We start from the raw sequence: 16,918 nt of genomic DNA on the forward strand, positions 1-16,918 counted from the left end.
AGTCTATAGTGTAGTCTATAGTCTAGTCTATAGTCTAGTCTATAGTCTAGTCTATAGTCTAGTCTATAGTCTAGTCTATAGTCTAGTCTATAGTCTAGTCTTTAGTCTGATCTATAGTCCAGTCTATCCAGTCTATGGCCTAGTCTTTGTTTAGGCCATAGCCTAATCCATGGTCTAGTCTTTGTCTAGTCTATAGTCTAGTCAATGCTCTAGTCTATATTCAAGTCTATAGTCTATTCTATATTGTAGTCTATATTCTAGTCTATTCTATAGTCTGTACCCTAGTCTATGGTCTAGTTTATAGTCTTGTCTAGTCTATAGTCTACTCTAAAATATAGTCTATAGTCCAGTCTATTCTATATTGTAGTCTATAGTCTAGTCTATAGTCTGTACCCTAGTGTAAATCTAGTCTAAAATCTAGTCTATAGTCTAGTCTATAGACTAGTCTATAGTCCAGTCTATTTATGGTCTAGTGTATAGTCCTGTCTATTTATGGTCTATTCTAGTCTATAGTTTAGTCTTAAGTCTAGTCTATAGTTTAGTCCGTAGTCTGGTCTATAGTCAAGTCCATAGTCTGGTCTATAGTATATTCTATGGTCTTGTATATAGTCTATGCTATAGTCTAGTCCATTCTCTATTATATGATAGTCTAGTCTATAGACTAGTCTATAGTCCAGTCTATAGACTAGTCTATAGTCCAGTCTAATTATGTTCAAGTGTATAGTCCTGTCTATTTATGGTCTATTCTAGTCTATAGTTTAGTCTTAAGTCTAGTCTATAGTTTAGTCCGTAGTCTGGTCTATAGTCAAGTCCATAGTCTGGTCTATAGTATATTCTATGGTCTTGTATATAGTCTATCCTATAGTCTAGTCCATTCTCTATTATATGATCTAGTCTATAGTCTAGCTTATAGTCTAGTCAATAGTCAATCATTTTAATCGGTTCGCACTCACTTTCAGAGTTTATTCAATGTTGTTCGTCCGTCCGTTATTGTACTGTGGTTTAACTTATGTCGTGTACCGATCTGACTAATATCAGTTCTTTTATTAGCTAATCTTCGAAACAATAAAACTTCTAAGGTTTTTTTTTTTCTAGAAAATTAAAATTTGAAAAAAAAATTTATGCAATCACAAGTTACTATGCGAAATCCAGCGGGAGTTTTAGGTGGTTTATCACATCTTCATCTACTTTCTTTGCCACTTTTTAATACTGTTGTTAAGATAATTAATAAAAATTTGCTTCGCTAATTATATTCTCAATAAGTCTGTGAACTCGGTTTGTAGGTTTCGCTTTAAAACAAAAACAGATAAGCATATCAAGTTATACTTAATTTCTAAATAGTACACCCGCTCCACAAACAACCTTAGCTCTCTGTGGTTGGGATGGCTTGATAAAACAGATTCATTATAAAAACATTAGAGATTTTTAAAGAATCTCGAATTGTGATAAATTAAGTCATGCAATGATGCCATTAACTCTGTATAGCTGTCGTGTGAATCTAACTGATTTTTAAACTTTATATATATTTTTTTCTTTGATTTTTTCTTTGATTCATCAAGCTTCTTTTTCTAATTGTATGAGTTTTAATTTAGAATTTTTAAACACATATAATTTTTATGACATGTTTTTGTTTTAACTGATTTAATTTAATACAGAGTTCAGCTAAAGTTGTGGGTAAAAAAGAGAAAGATTTTTTTATTAGATGTTAGTTTAGAAAGAAAGCGTTACGGTGAAATCAGGTGAAGTTTAATGGTTAGACTTTTTTTTTGCGAATGAATAGTTTAAACTTTAATAAAATTATTTTATAGGAAAAAAATTTTAAGAAACTGGAATGAATTTTCAACAAATTTAAGTTTAGGTATGAAGCTTATTGTTTATATGATTTGATGAAGTTTTGAAATGGTTTTAATTATTCCAATTTCTAGCATTTATGTGTAAGATGGTGAGAAACTCAAAATCTTGACTTTAACAATAAAAGAAAAATTGTCCTCTAAAACTCTTGCCACTTCAACAGCCACAAATATGTTATATTTCTTTGCCACAACTCAACAGTAATTACTTTTGTAGAACATTTTTCAATATTTCCCATGCCACAGTGACCAAAAGGGGTGGAATCATATAAATCAATTTGAAATCTTCAAATTTAAATACAAATGTTATAAATTTCCTCAATACAAACTCAACTCATTCAAAATTGCATTTAACGAGTATGTGCCACTTCAATGTCTTCTGCTGCCACAAAAGTAACTGTGTGTTTTTCTTTCTTATTACTATTCATATGAACATTGAGTATTTTTCCTTAAGTGACTCTTAAGTGCAACATTTTTATTTGTGTGCAAAATCACTGAACTGTTAAAAAAAATTTTGAACGAAAAATGAATTATAAAAGATTAACTTCAACAACATGCTTGTTAAAAATAAAGAAAGAGAAAAGAAGAAAAAAAGAACAAAACTTTTTTTTTAAACAATCAACAAATAAACCGCAATTGTTTAAAAAAAATTGCAGCCAAAAATGAGCACTCCACTTCAGATTAGAATAGAAAAAAAAACCTTTAAGGACACTTGACAGTTGTGGCAACTTCAGAAGGCTTGAAAAAAGTATGTGTATGTGCCACATATTCTCTATAATAAAACTAATGTGGGAATAATTTTTTTAAATGTTTCGTAACTTATATTAAAACTTAATAGAACCACTCACTACTTCAACTTCTAGTACAAACGATTGCATGTAAAATGTCCATAACCAACGGCATAAAGCAACAACAACATTTTTTTTCTGATATGAACAACATTTTAGATTTTCATTTAAAGATTTAAACTATCAGCTCTAAATGATCAAAATTACAGGCAACATTTAACTGAACCGAAGGAAAAAAACAACTACCAAAGAATCGTTCATTTAATTAGTTAAATTCAAATAGTAATTAAATGCAGTTTAAATATTGTTAAAATGACAATAAGCGTTTTTAATGTGAATAACACAATAATGAAAAAAAAAAGGAAAATAAATGGAAACAATTTTTAACAAAAAACCTACAAACGCGATTATTGTAACCACCTACTTTGCACCGGCTAATAAGTGTTGGTGACAATGTACAGTGGAACAAAATAATCTCAGAAACTAAAGATATCATCTTTAGGAAGAGAAGACCATCTTCTCTCGAAAACTTTTATGATTTCAAAGGAAATCATTGTAATTTTCTACACACAGAAAAAAGATCGATTGGAAATCGGTTACCATGATAAATATTTAGTTAAATTAACTAAAATTGTATCGCTGTTATTAAAAATCTGTAAAATTAACTAATTTTCTATATTGCTTACTTAAAAACCATATTTATAATGGAATTGCGGTTTTAACTATTTCCATATTAATAATTTGAACTGAATTGTATCGGTTATTAAATTTTTTGTGAATTCAGTCAATGAAGCTGACTTTAATTTAGAATTAAAACGTAAGAACATCAAATATTAGTCGCTGCAACCGAAAAATAGTAGAAAGTAAATAAATATTGAGCACTGCAATCAATTATCAATTGAAAAAAATATTTAAAATTTAATTACGGTTAAAGGAACTAAATTCGATGTTCGTAACCGATTAAGGGGTAATAATAGTTGACGTATACAAAAATAAATAAAATTAAATAAATTTATAATTAAAAAAAATCGAAAAACGTTTGAGAATTACTTTATGCGAAAAAATCGGATTAAAAAGGTAATGTTTAATATATGTTATAGCTTCTAATCTATTTTGTGTTATTTTTCCATTAGTGTTAATAATTTTGCAGCTGCGGAAAGGCGTGAATGGTAGTACCTTATAGACATGTTGGACAGGATGAAGAACAAAATCCCTGGCACATAAACATAGCGTTTACCACCAAATTATCAAAACTAAAGGGCTAAATTAGTATTTTTATTAAAATAAGTTTTGTACGTTTATATAAATTCATATATTTTGAAAATATTTTAAATAAAATTAAATATATTTTAAAATACACAAAATCCACAAATTGGTTTTCAATAAATAATATTTTAGTTGCAGATACCAATAATTTCAATCCACATTGCCGAATAATAAACAAAAATAGTTGTGTACACAATATATTCAGTAATAGTGACGGAATTTTTCAATAATTACAATCGAATTTTGGTATAGTTGTGAGAACCGCCTGAATTCGATTGGAAACGAATTCGGTTATCACAACGAATCTGTTTTCTCTGTGTACAGAAAATCATAATCATTTTTTAAAACAAGTATGAACATATAGTAGTCCTACTGTAGCGTGAACACAAGGTTTATATGGACACAAGCAAGACAGATGGACAGACGGACAGACAGACAGACAGACAGACAGACGGTCGAACCGACAGACCGACATAGCTAAATCAACTCAAAAAGTGAGGTGGGTGTTACAAACATCAGCACAGTAATGTCTTCCCGGCTATAGTAATGAAGGGTATAAAAAGTCAGAACACTTTGATAGTTATTCGTAAAAGAAATTAAGATAAATTATAATAATTTTCTAAAGAAACATATACTAATTTTATATAGAAATCATTTATAAACAAAATCAGAAAATTAGAAAAAAAATCATCATAATTTTCTAAAGAAAATCATAATCGTTTTCTAAAAAAATGAAGAAAATCATGATCATTTAAAAAAAAAAAATCATGATTATTTTCTAAAGAAATCATGATCATTTTCCAAAGAAAATCATGATTTTTTTTCTAATAAAAATCGTGATCATTTTCCCAAGAAAATCATTATAATTTTTTATTTTTAAGAAAATCATGATCATTTTCCGAAGAAAATCCTGATGAATCCTGAACACCAAGATCATTTTCAAAGTAAATTATAATTATTTTCTAAAGAAAGTCTTGATAATTTGCAACAGAATATTATGATCATTTTCTAAATAAACATCATGATCGAAAGAAAATCATGAAAATCTTCTATAACAAATCAGGATCTCTTTTATTTATTATTTTCTAAACAAATTCAAGATCATTTTCTAAAGAAAATAATTTTTCAAGAAAATAATGATCATATTCTAATGATAATCATGATATTTTAGAAAATTGTACAAGTTTTCTAAAGAAATCAGCATAATTCTATAAAGAAAAGTATTTCTTAAAGAAAATCATAAACGATCGTTTTGTAAAGAAATCATCATAATATACTAAAGAAAAACACGATCATTTTCTAAAGAAAACCATGATCATATTCTAAAGAAGGTCATAAAATAGGAGTAAATCATGATCATATTCTAAATGAAAACATGATAATTTTCTAAAAAAAAAAATCATGATCATTTTCTAAAAGAATTTAAATAAATTTTTAAGGAAATACAAAATCGGGTTTTAAAGAAATCCAGATTGTTTGTTAAAGAAAATTATGATAATTTTTTGAAGAAAATCATGATCACTTATCTTAGAAAGTCATGATATTTTTTTGTAGAGAAAACCATGATCGTTTTGTAAAGAAAATATTATCATTTTCCAATGAAAGTCACATACATTTTCTAAAGAAAAGTATGATAATTTTCTAAAGAAATTACATGATCATTTCTAAAAATAGTCATGATCATTTTCTAAAGAAAATTCTCGTTAATTTTCCTATTAAATTCATATAAATATGAATGTTTCAAATATTTCATATTTAAATTTTTCCCAAAATTTTCTTTAAACTTTTCCCACTGTTCTTTACTAAATTACAACAACAACAAAATCTAAAATATATAAAAAAACCAAACACTAATAAAGACCACAAAAGGCGCTTAAGTTGTAAACACTTTGACAAATGCAATTGTTGTTAGTTTAGTTGTTGCAATTTACTTAAATTTTTTTTAACATTTGTTGTTGTTATAGCAATTTTTATTCATTTATTTATTTGTTTATTTGTTGATGGCATAATACAATTACAGACTAGATAATTTGGTCAGTAACATGATTATAACTGCAACACGATATTGTCCGTTTTATTTTATTTTTTTTCGCTATAAAACTTTTACATGCAATCGAAAGAAAAGAAAAAAATTATATTGTATATATTGTAAAAATAAATAAAAGACAAATGTAAACAAATGCATTAAATGGCAAAAACATGGCAAATGTTATTAAGAAAATTATATTTGAAAACAAACTTGTCAGGGGGCAAAAAAAAGAAAACTAACAAATATCCATTAGTTTGTTTAGAGGAGGGTAAGTAATGAAAACAAAAAAAAACCTTATAAAGGCTAAAACATGTTAACGTGTTTAATTGATTTAAATATACATTGTATTAAACCTTGGATAAGGCAATGTAATCGAATGGAAAATGACTAATGTTGAGGTTTAAAGTTTAATTAATTTAAATTTTTAAATTGTTGTTAACTATCGAAACTTATCTTTTAAGCAGAGAGAGAGAGAGAGTTTCTATAGAAAAGAAGAAGTTTATATATAAAACTGAGATAGTATTTTCAGTTTTACAGCTCGATCAAAGCTGATCTCGAATGTGCTCTCACATACAGATTTATGTTTTGTGAGAAACCAAAAGATTTTCTATAAGAATGTTATCTCTTAAACAGAAAAAGTTTCTAAACAAAACTGATTTCCGAAAAATTTCCCGTATGGAATTGGTCATTGAATTGGTCTTAAAACATAGTCTGTTTCGGTGGCGTGTCATATTGTCAAGTGACATAATGTCAATTAACGTTATGAAACACCAAAAAGTGTCACAGTGTCCATGTACGTTATGATAATTCATAATGTCCATGTGTCCATTCATAGTGTCATAATGTCCATGGATATTATGACTGAATCTCGAATTTGAATATGATACGAAACTAAGACTCGGACACAGCAATAATTCGTATACGATATTGATCACTTAAACTGATCGCATCTGATTTCTTTACGAAAGTGATCTTTGAAACAATAACAGAAAGTGATCTTTGAAACAATAACAGTTTTTTTAATTAACTGAGATAGTCTCCACTCGAATCTGAAAATAATCGTGAAGGTGATCACGATAGTTTCCATATCGTTTTTAATAGTTTGCATACGAATCTAAATATAATCATGATCGTCTTCTTTAGTTTCCATATGAATCTGAAGATAATCATGATCGTTTTTTATAGTTTCCATACGAATCTAAAGGTAATCATGATCGTCTTCTATAGTTTCTATAAGAATCTGAACAAAATCATTATCGTTTTCTATAGAAAATTATGACTTTTACCTAAATGCAAAAAGTCGACTTTTACCTAAATGCAAAAAGTCGACTTTTCGTTTCAACTATAGAACCCTACTTATGATAACTTTTCAAAGAGAATCATTATCGTCTTCTATAATTTCCATACGAGTCTGAACTTAATCATGATCTTATTCTATAAAAACTTATGATTATTTTCTAACACATGGACATTGTCTTAAGGAAGTCATCATCATAAAAAAACTCATTTATTTTCGAAAGAATATCAAGATCATTTTCCAAAGAAAATCAATTAAAAATGGTTTTATAGAAACTCAAGATTATTTTCTAAAGGAAATAATAATTATTTTCTAAAGAAATCGCGATCATTTAAAGAAGAAATTATCCTAATTTATCAAAAGAAAAATTAGGATAATTTTATGAAGAAAAAAATTATCTAAAGAATATTAAATATCGTTCTATAAATTAATTTCTAAAGAAAAAATTTTCGTCTGAAGAATCTCTTGAAAACTACTGTCTATTTCTAAAAGTTTTTTAAATTACATACATATGATGTACATGTATGTATATTTTCATTCCTTTCATTACCTACACCATTATATTGGAGAGTGTACTGTGCGTTTGTGCTGATGTTACCAACACCCTAAACTATACCAAACGGCACAGAATTTAAAAGTGATTTTATAGTCAAAGTCTTCTCGTTTACATTTAAAAATGCCAAAAATTTATTTAAAAATAAATTCCAACATAAACCAGTGGCTGTGTTGTCTAGACCGGATGTTTATGAATTAAATGAAAAACTGTTTTTTTTTGTTCGCTGTTGTACTGCAGTTTTTTTTTGGCAAAACAATTGTAAAGTTCAAGTTAAATACGAGCATAAATGTTTATTACTTTTTTTAAACAATAAAAAGGCAGCAAAAGGAAAACGAATCATATTTTAAAAACCAACAACAGTTTAATTTAAATTTAATTGCAGTCTGGCAGCAGAGAAATTATTGTTTAAAATTGTGCCAATATTATGTTAACTTTCATTTGTTTAAAATTTAAAAAAATATATACCAAATATAAACCAAAAGTTAAATTTACTATTTACTTTAAATATTATTTAAAATAACAATTTCCATTATAAAACTCTTTTTTCAACTATTCTTCTGCTCACAAATTTTAAAAGAAAAAACCTACTAATGATTCTCGAATTAAAAAATGTTAATTTTTGTTTTGTTTTCATTTAAAAAAGTCTGCAAAATGGGTACTTAACTTATGAATTTTAAGTACGTTGCATAAAGTACTTGGGTGCTTCCGTTTTGAAAACACTTGAACACAATGTTGCAAATACATATTTGTTATAAATGAACACGTGCATGTATTATTGCACTTTTACTTGCTGAACGGATGGTTGGTTGGCCACTTTTTTATGACAAGTTTTAATTGTTTGAAAAAGTTTTTTTTCTCTGTTCTAATTGTAGTTGTAAATATTTTTGTTGAGTTCCCTTGTAAAACGTGTGGAGTTGCCACATGCTATCTATCTCTAAGAAAATTATTTTCCTGAAAGACAGGGATTTCTATTGATTAACAAACTTAACCTTTCGTAATCTATACGTTGACGATTGACTTCTTCGTAGAACATGCATATGTTCTGATTCTAGTTCAGTTGTAGTTAAGTTGTAGTTCAGTTGTAGTTCAGTTGTAGTTCTGTTGTAGTTCTGTTGTAGTTCTGTTGTAGTTCAGTTGTAGTTCAGTTGTAGTTCTGTTGTGGTTCAGTTTTAGTTCAGTTGTGGTTCAGTTCTAGTTCAGTTCTAGTTCAGTTCTAGTTCAGTTGTAGTTCAGTTCTAGTTCAGTTCTAGTTCACTTCTAGTTCAGTTCTAGTTCAGTTCTAGTTCAGTTCTAGTTCAGTTCTAGTTCACTTCTAGTTCAGTTCTAGTTCAGTTCTAGTTCAGTTCTAGTTCAGTTCTAGTTCAGTTCAGTTCTAGTTCACTTCTAGTTCAGTTCTAGTTCAGTTCTAGTTCAGTTCTAGTTCAGTTCAGTTCTAGTTCAGTTCTAGTTCAGTTCTAGTTCAGTTCTAGTTCAGTTCTAGTTCAGTTCTAGTTCAGTTCTAGTTCAGTTCTAGTTCAGTTCTAGTTCAGTTTTAGTTCAGTTCTAGTTCAGTTCTAGTTCAGTTCTAGTTCAGTTCTAGTTCAGTTCTAGTTCAGTTCTAGTTCAGTTCTAGTTCAGTTCTACAGATAAAACTGAGCCCTCTAATTCTTCTGTTATAAAGTTATTTCTGAAACAGAGATATTTGCTATGTGTTACTGTGGCAACCTATTTCATATTTTACTTTTCACAGGTGATTAAGACCCTAACCTATGTTCTGTATATGTAAATAAAATTCTCTTAAAGTATTTAAAACCTTATAGCCTGTGTAAAAAAACTTTATGGCTAATTGTTGCAAGACCAGCAGGATGTGTTTTACCATGACTTTTATTGTAAGAAAACTTTTCGTTGTTTTTTTTATTTGATTCCAGTTTAAGTTTTCTGTGTTGCTTTCAATCATGTTAACATTTCTCTGCCATTTACAAGTATTTCAAACTTCATGTTAATTTTTTCTAAACGCCACTTAATTGCGTGAAAATTAAGAGAAAAAAAACAAACTTGACTAGAAAAAAAACTAAATAAAACTTAACGATTTTTAACGCTTAAAAGAAATTATGTAAAATGTCAAAAGTTTTAGCCAACTTGTTAAAGCAAAAACCAAAAAAAAGCTAAAAATGAGTAATGGGGATGTGCTGTGTTTGGCCAAATAATATTGTACCGCAATAGTGAAAATTTATGTTACACTTGAGTGATAAAATAAAAACTGCTTTTTACTCGTATTATTTATTACATTTAATTTTTTCTTCTATGAAAAGCAATAAATTAAATTTTTATTAACATTTTCTTTTTTTTTTTTTGTCACAAACAAAATATTAATTAACGCTGAACTAAATAGAAAAACGCTACAACTAACAACCCTTCTTAATTTATAGAAACGACCATTAAATATTTCATTCGTTTTTTGGTGACAAAATTTCCGGTCACTTGTCGCGCGTGATTGCGGTTTTGCATTTGGTTTTGCCGCAGTGTGCGTTTGATATACAGACACCAGGGGATTTTATTTGTAGAAGTTATATAAAACATTTTGTTTGCTGTATTTGAAACTCTCTGCAAATACGCATCATAAAACAAATTCACTGACCCCCTTTGATTTGTTTTATATTGCTTGTGTCTACTTAAGTGGGTAAACTGAGAATTTTTTTTAAAATTTTTATTTACCACTGCTCACTGTGGAGGCGAAGGATTGAAGGATTCTGGAACAAGGATAATACCTTTCTGAAACTGTGACCCGATATAAAGAGAGAAATATAAATTTCTGATTCCAATTCAAGAAACTTGATGATGTTGCAACTTTCTGGAAAAACTTTCGTCTGTAAGAGTTCAGTTCTAGTTCAGTTCTAATTCAGTTCTAGTTCATTTCTAGTTCAGTTCTAGTTCAGTTCTAGTTCAGTTCTAGTTCAGTTCTAGTTCAGTTCTAGTTCAGTTCTAGTTCAGTTATAGTTCAGTTCTAGTTCAGTTCTAGTTCAGTTCTAGTTCAGTTCTAGTTCAGTTCTAGTTCAGTTCTAGTTCAGTTCTACTTAAGTTCTGGTTTAGTTCTAGTTTAGTTTTAATTCAATCGTGGTTCTGTTCTAGTTCAGTGTTACAACAGTTCTTGTTAAGATTCCAGTAGCAACTTTGTGTTTGTCCCGCTCATCCCTCGTGTATTTCTATTATTTTTTTTATAAAACTTTTTGGTGGTTAATATATAATCGTTTCCCTTTATTACTGGGATTTTGTTTAGAGCTGCTTTTGTGTGGTTTTATAAAGTACAGCCTCCTTTTATTTTTTAACAAAAACTTACTAAACATTTCTTAAAATATACATATTTCAAACTCAAACCGAAAGAAAAGCATAATCTCAAAAAGAAGTGTTGAGAAGAATTATATCATCATATAATAAATGGCACCTCATTTAAGGTTGTTTTCTAAGATTAAGGTATAATTTTGAAAATGAATGCTGTTTCTTTTACAAACCACAAAGGGTTTAAATTTATTCGTTCGTTAGAGTTATTTATTAAAAATTATGTATGTTAGACAAACAATAAATCGAAGTTTAAATTCATATTTTTTTACAACTAATCATAGACAAATTGCTATAGAAATAGTAGATAAAATTAAAGATATTAGTAGAGTATAATCATCATTAAATTTTGGAAACATTTTTGTAAAGTTTTATTAGTTTAAGTTTTTCTCTTTTAGATTTTTCTTTATAGGTTTCTGGTTAAAAGGTGTAAATCTTTAAGCATCAGGCATTAATATTATTAAAAAATATCTTTTTGAAAATAATTTTAAAGCTTTTTGGTTGTCTGTGTTATTTTTTATTGTAAGATTTTAAATCATAGGTCTTTTTTCTAAAATTATATTTAAATGAAATTTTAGGTTTTTAATAGCCGGATGTGATTATTATAAGAAAAAACGTATTTAATCAAAACTTGTTAACGTTATAGTGAAGTTTAAATTTAAGTGACTAAAGTTTAAAATTAAGCACTTTTTCTCTTTCTCGAGAGTTTCTTTTCTTATTTATCAAAAATATTTATTAATTTGCAACCAAAGATATGTACATTTTGGACCCCATGATTACTGCATGAATTACATTGTGTCACCTAATGAAAAATTTTAATCATATTTATAATTTCCTTAATCAAAATTATTTCTCATACAAAATCCTCATTAACTTTAACACCCTTCTGTATAAAATTTCGGTCAAAAACCAGGTTTACCTTTTAAAACCGAAATAAATATCTTAACATACATATTTACAGCCCGAACACATTTTATTAAGGTTAATTGACTTGAATTTATGACTTAATTAAAAAATTATAAACCAAACAAAAATCATGAAATAAATAACTAAAAATTCACTTGAAAACAAAAAGAAAAAAAAAAGACTTAAATCAACAAAATGTTATTTGTAAATAACCACCAAAAACTATACAAATTAAAGACAAGTGATGTGTATTAAATAAAAAAATAATAATAAAAAACCGTTATAAAGTAACTAACCTTTAATTAAATAACCACAAATTTACAGTAAATCATAACAATAGTTAAACAAATGAACTTCATACACATTCTAAAAAAAAAAAAATAAGTGAAGATAAACACACATACAGCTAAACCATTTTAAATTAACAATTTACAAAAATATAAAATAAAAAACACATTAAAGTAACTGAAAAATTATTTACTAACTATCCTATACAAAAAATAAATATGTATTTCAGTTTGCTATTTAATGGCAAGTGTCGTTTACAAAAACTACTAAAAACCACATAAATACAAATTCTGGCTCACACAGATACTTTTTCTCCAAGAAACACACACACATACACATCGAACTTCAGCTAACTAACAAATTCACGCAATAAACGTATTTGATGCGTAAAGTGTACGAGTTTTAAGAGTGAGTGACTGAATGAATGATTGAATGAACGAGTGTGTGAGTGGTTGGTGTTGGGGATCTTGTTTAACGAACAAATGGATTTAAATTACTTTGTGAATTTTACTAATTAACATCAGTTTTTTTCAGAGTTTTTCATACAAGAAACATGTACTAATAGATGAATTTGTCAGAGGGTGAATTTAAAATTACCTACAGTCCAGTTTAACTACCAAGCTGAAAAAAGTGGTAATATATTTACCTCTACATCTGTCTAACATTGACAAATTTACCATTAAATTAGAACTGAATCAGAACTAAACTATAACTGAACTAAAACTGAACTAGAACTGAACTAGAACTGAACTAGAACTGAACTAGAACTGAACTAGAACTGAACTAGAACTGAACTAGAACTGAACTAGAACTGAACTAGAACTGAACTAGAACTGAACTAGAACTGAACTAGAACTGAACTAGAACTGAACTAGAACTGAACTAGAACTGAACTAGAACTGAACTAGAACTGAACTAGAACTGAACTAGAACTGAACTAAAACTGAACTAGAACTGGAACTGAAATACAACTAAATTAGAACTGAGCTGAACTAAAACTGAACTGAGACTTATCTTATAGTTTGTTGATAATTGCAATATAAATTTTAATAAAATTCTTTATCAGTTAAGTACTCCAAAACGCCGACCGACCCTCGTATAATAATTACAATGAATAATGAGGTGTATAAATACAATATACATATAAATTTAAGTTATAGCTGTGTATAAGTTTTTAATAGGAACAATATAAATTTTATACAATTCATCTCCCTTGAAAACAAAGAGAATATAAAGATAAAGATGATCGTCATCATAATCATCATTATGATCATGTGTTAAATATAATTTTATGTAAATTATAAAACGTTTAATGCATCAAACTACGCCCCTTTTATTAAATGTTGGTAATTGGTGCCGCCAAAGCGATTATTAAGGAAAGAAAAAAAGTTAAGACTGAGTAGATGAATGAATGATTGGGGGATAATTAGTACACGGCGCCAATGATGAAATACAGGTAACAATTTTAAAATAAAAGATAAATGTACCGGCTTTTAAAGTGGTAATAAATGAAACGTTTTGCAAGTTTTGAACGAAGCAAACAAAAACATAACTTTCTAAAACAAAGTTGTTAAATCTGATTTTTGTTCACAAATTATCAGTTAAAAAGTCTTTTTTTCTTAATATAAATACACAATACATAAAAAAATACACATATGTCATTTTTTGCTAACTAATAAATGTGTAAAAATTTATTTGCTTGAGTAATTTAATCTGCATTTGTTTTTGTGATAAAAATCAACAAACAATTATCGGATATATGTTTCTGGTTAAGCTTTACCACCCCTTTTCTTGGTATTTTTTATGCCCTTTCTGTACCTTTAAGGGTGTTTTGCGTTAATTTGTGTGGCATTTTGCATTTAGTTTAGCCTATCAGTTATTAAAAATCTTTTATTAAGTAGTAATAAAAAATTTAAATTTTTAGTTATTGAGATCATATTTTAAAGATTATTAATAGTTTCAAATTTCTCAGGCAAACAGATTTCAGATTAGCTTCGAATTTTTTTTTTGGTTTTTTATACTGATTCCTAATGTTAGTTTCAATAGATATTTTGTTTTGCATTAGGGAATTTTATATATTAATTTTTATTAGACGTCGAGTAGATAGGGTTGATATATTTAAATTACTCTCAGACTGTACTTACACAGAATTTGTACTGAACTTGAACTGAACTAGAACTGAACTAGAACTGAACTAGAACTAAACTAGAACTGAACTAGAACTGAACCATAACTGAACCAGAACTGAACTAGAACTTAGCTAGAACTGTACTAGAACTGAACTAGAACTAGAACTGAACTAGAACTGAACTAGAACTAGAACTAGAACTGAACTAGAACTGAACTAGAACTGAACTAGAACTGAACTAGAACTAGAACTGAACTAGAACTGAACTAGAACTGAACTAGAACTGAACTAGAACTGAACTAGAACTGAACTAGAACTGAACTAGAACTGAACTAGAACTTAACTAGAACTGAACTAGATCTGAAATAGAACTGAAATAGAACTGAACTAGAACTGAACTAGAACTGAACTAGAACTGAACTAGAACTAGAACTGAACTTGAACTGAACTCGAACTGAACTCGAACTGAACTAGAACTGAACTAGAACTGAACTAGAACTGAACTAGAACTGAACTAGAACTGAACTAGAACTGAACTAGAACTGAACTAGAACTGAACTAGAACTGAACTAGAACTGAACTAGAACTAAACTAGAACTGAACTAAAACTGATCTTTAACTAAACTGAATCAAAATATGTCCTATCAAACTCAAAAAGTTCAATGTCTTTTTTTAAACTTCTCCATACACACATACATATACATACATTCATAAATGCTAAAATCAAAATCACTTAAATGCATCACAAATCTTTAACGCCTTTACAACAGATTAAATTCCGGCATAAAATCCAAAATAAAAACTAAAAATTTAAGAAATAAAATGAAATCAAGTTGCAAATAGTCCTACAAAATCTTTTTTAATGTTTTCATTTATGACCACCACCACTTCACTCCACAAATAATGAGATGCTACACAGAACGGTTAAAAAACTCATATCACCAAACATTTATGGACCTCAGAATATCCAAAGCATTTACTGCATCGACATTACTAGCAGCAACCTGTATTAACTTTTCAGGTTTGAATAGTTAAGGCAACAAACCAGAAACTGGGAATCAAGCAACTCAATTAACAAGAAATTTTTTGATGATCAAGTGTTAGACTGAATGGCTGTGAGGATGGTGATCGAGTTGGTGGCTTTATGTAAATAACAGGAAAAAGTCAATGTTGCAACAGCAGCCGTTGCATAAATAAAATTTAAAAAAGATAAAACATTTAACGAAGCTATAAAAATTACGAGCTAAAAGCTTTTGAAATTCAACAAAAAATACATAAAAGAATTCGAAATAACAGAAAACATTTCAATAACAATTTCATTTCAGTTTTTATATTACGACTTTTTTATTTTAGTATTTAAAATACTGGTATCCTAAGCCTAAAATATATTTAGTATTTAGCTAAGATAATTAAGACATAAATGGTAATGGGTGCCAAGAGATTTGTTACAATGAACTACAATTTGTAAAGACGAGAAAAGGTACAATAACTTTGTTATTTATACAAATGTATGAAAAAATATTTTAATATTTTTGAGAAGCAAAATTGTTTTGTAAAGGTTGGGATTTTAAATTAACAGAAAATTAGTTTTTTTTAAATAATTAGCTCAAATATTAAATATCATTTTAATAGAAATATTATTGTTGCAAATCTGTCAATCTTAATATGAATATAAAAAGTATTACGAACTTACAACTCAGCATTCCTTAAACTCACAAAGGACTATACCTTGTATAAATACATCTTGCTCCTTACAATCGATTGACCTCTCTAAAATCACTAACGAATTTTGAAAAGTAATAAACAGTAGACTTCATACACCTTTTAGTTAGTGTGCCTTGTATTTTATTGATATCACAAAAAATAAACACAAAAATACTTTTTTATAAACAAAATATAACAATCCTGTCTAATCATGCATTGTTTACAAATAAAAATGCATAACATCATTCCATCGAACTAGCTTAGCAAGAGAGTAAGTCGAAAAATTAAATTTCCCTAAATCTCTCACTAAAACGAAATAGAAATAGTCTTATCAAAATTTCATTTGTCTTTTGCAAATTTAAAACTTCTCTTTCAGTATTAAATCGGCAATTTAAACGAACTATCGGTCGTGTAAAGTACGTGTTGTTTGTTCTTAAAAGTTTAATATATTTAAGTGTAAAGTGTTAAACATAGCACTAAGTAAAAAAGTGTATTAAAAATCAGTGGAAATAATTAATAAAAAAATCTGAAGTTAATAAACATCAACATCAATTGATATATCAGAATCCTGCATAATCATGCATGTTAGTTAATTAGTTAGCTAGTTAGTTAGTTAGTTAGTTAGTTAGTTAGTTAGTTAGTTGGATAGTTATTTAGTATGTTAGTTAGTTACTTAGTTAATTAGACAATCAGTTAGTTAGTTAGTTAATAAGCTAGTTAGTTAGGTAGCTAGTTAGTTAGGTAGATAGTTAATTAGTTAGTTAATTAGTTAGTTAGTTAGTTGGATAGTT

Source organism: Lucilia cuprina, chromosome 3 (genome assembly GCF_022045245.1).
Source record: "Lucilia cuprina isolate Lc7/37 chromosome 3, ASM2204524v1, whole genome shotgun sequence".
Taxonomy (NCBI): Eukaryota; Metazoa; Arthropoda; class Insecta; order Diptera; family Calliphoridae; genus Lucilia; species Lucilia cuprina.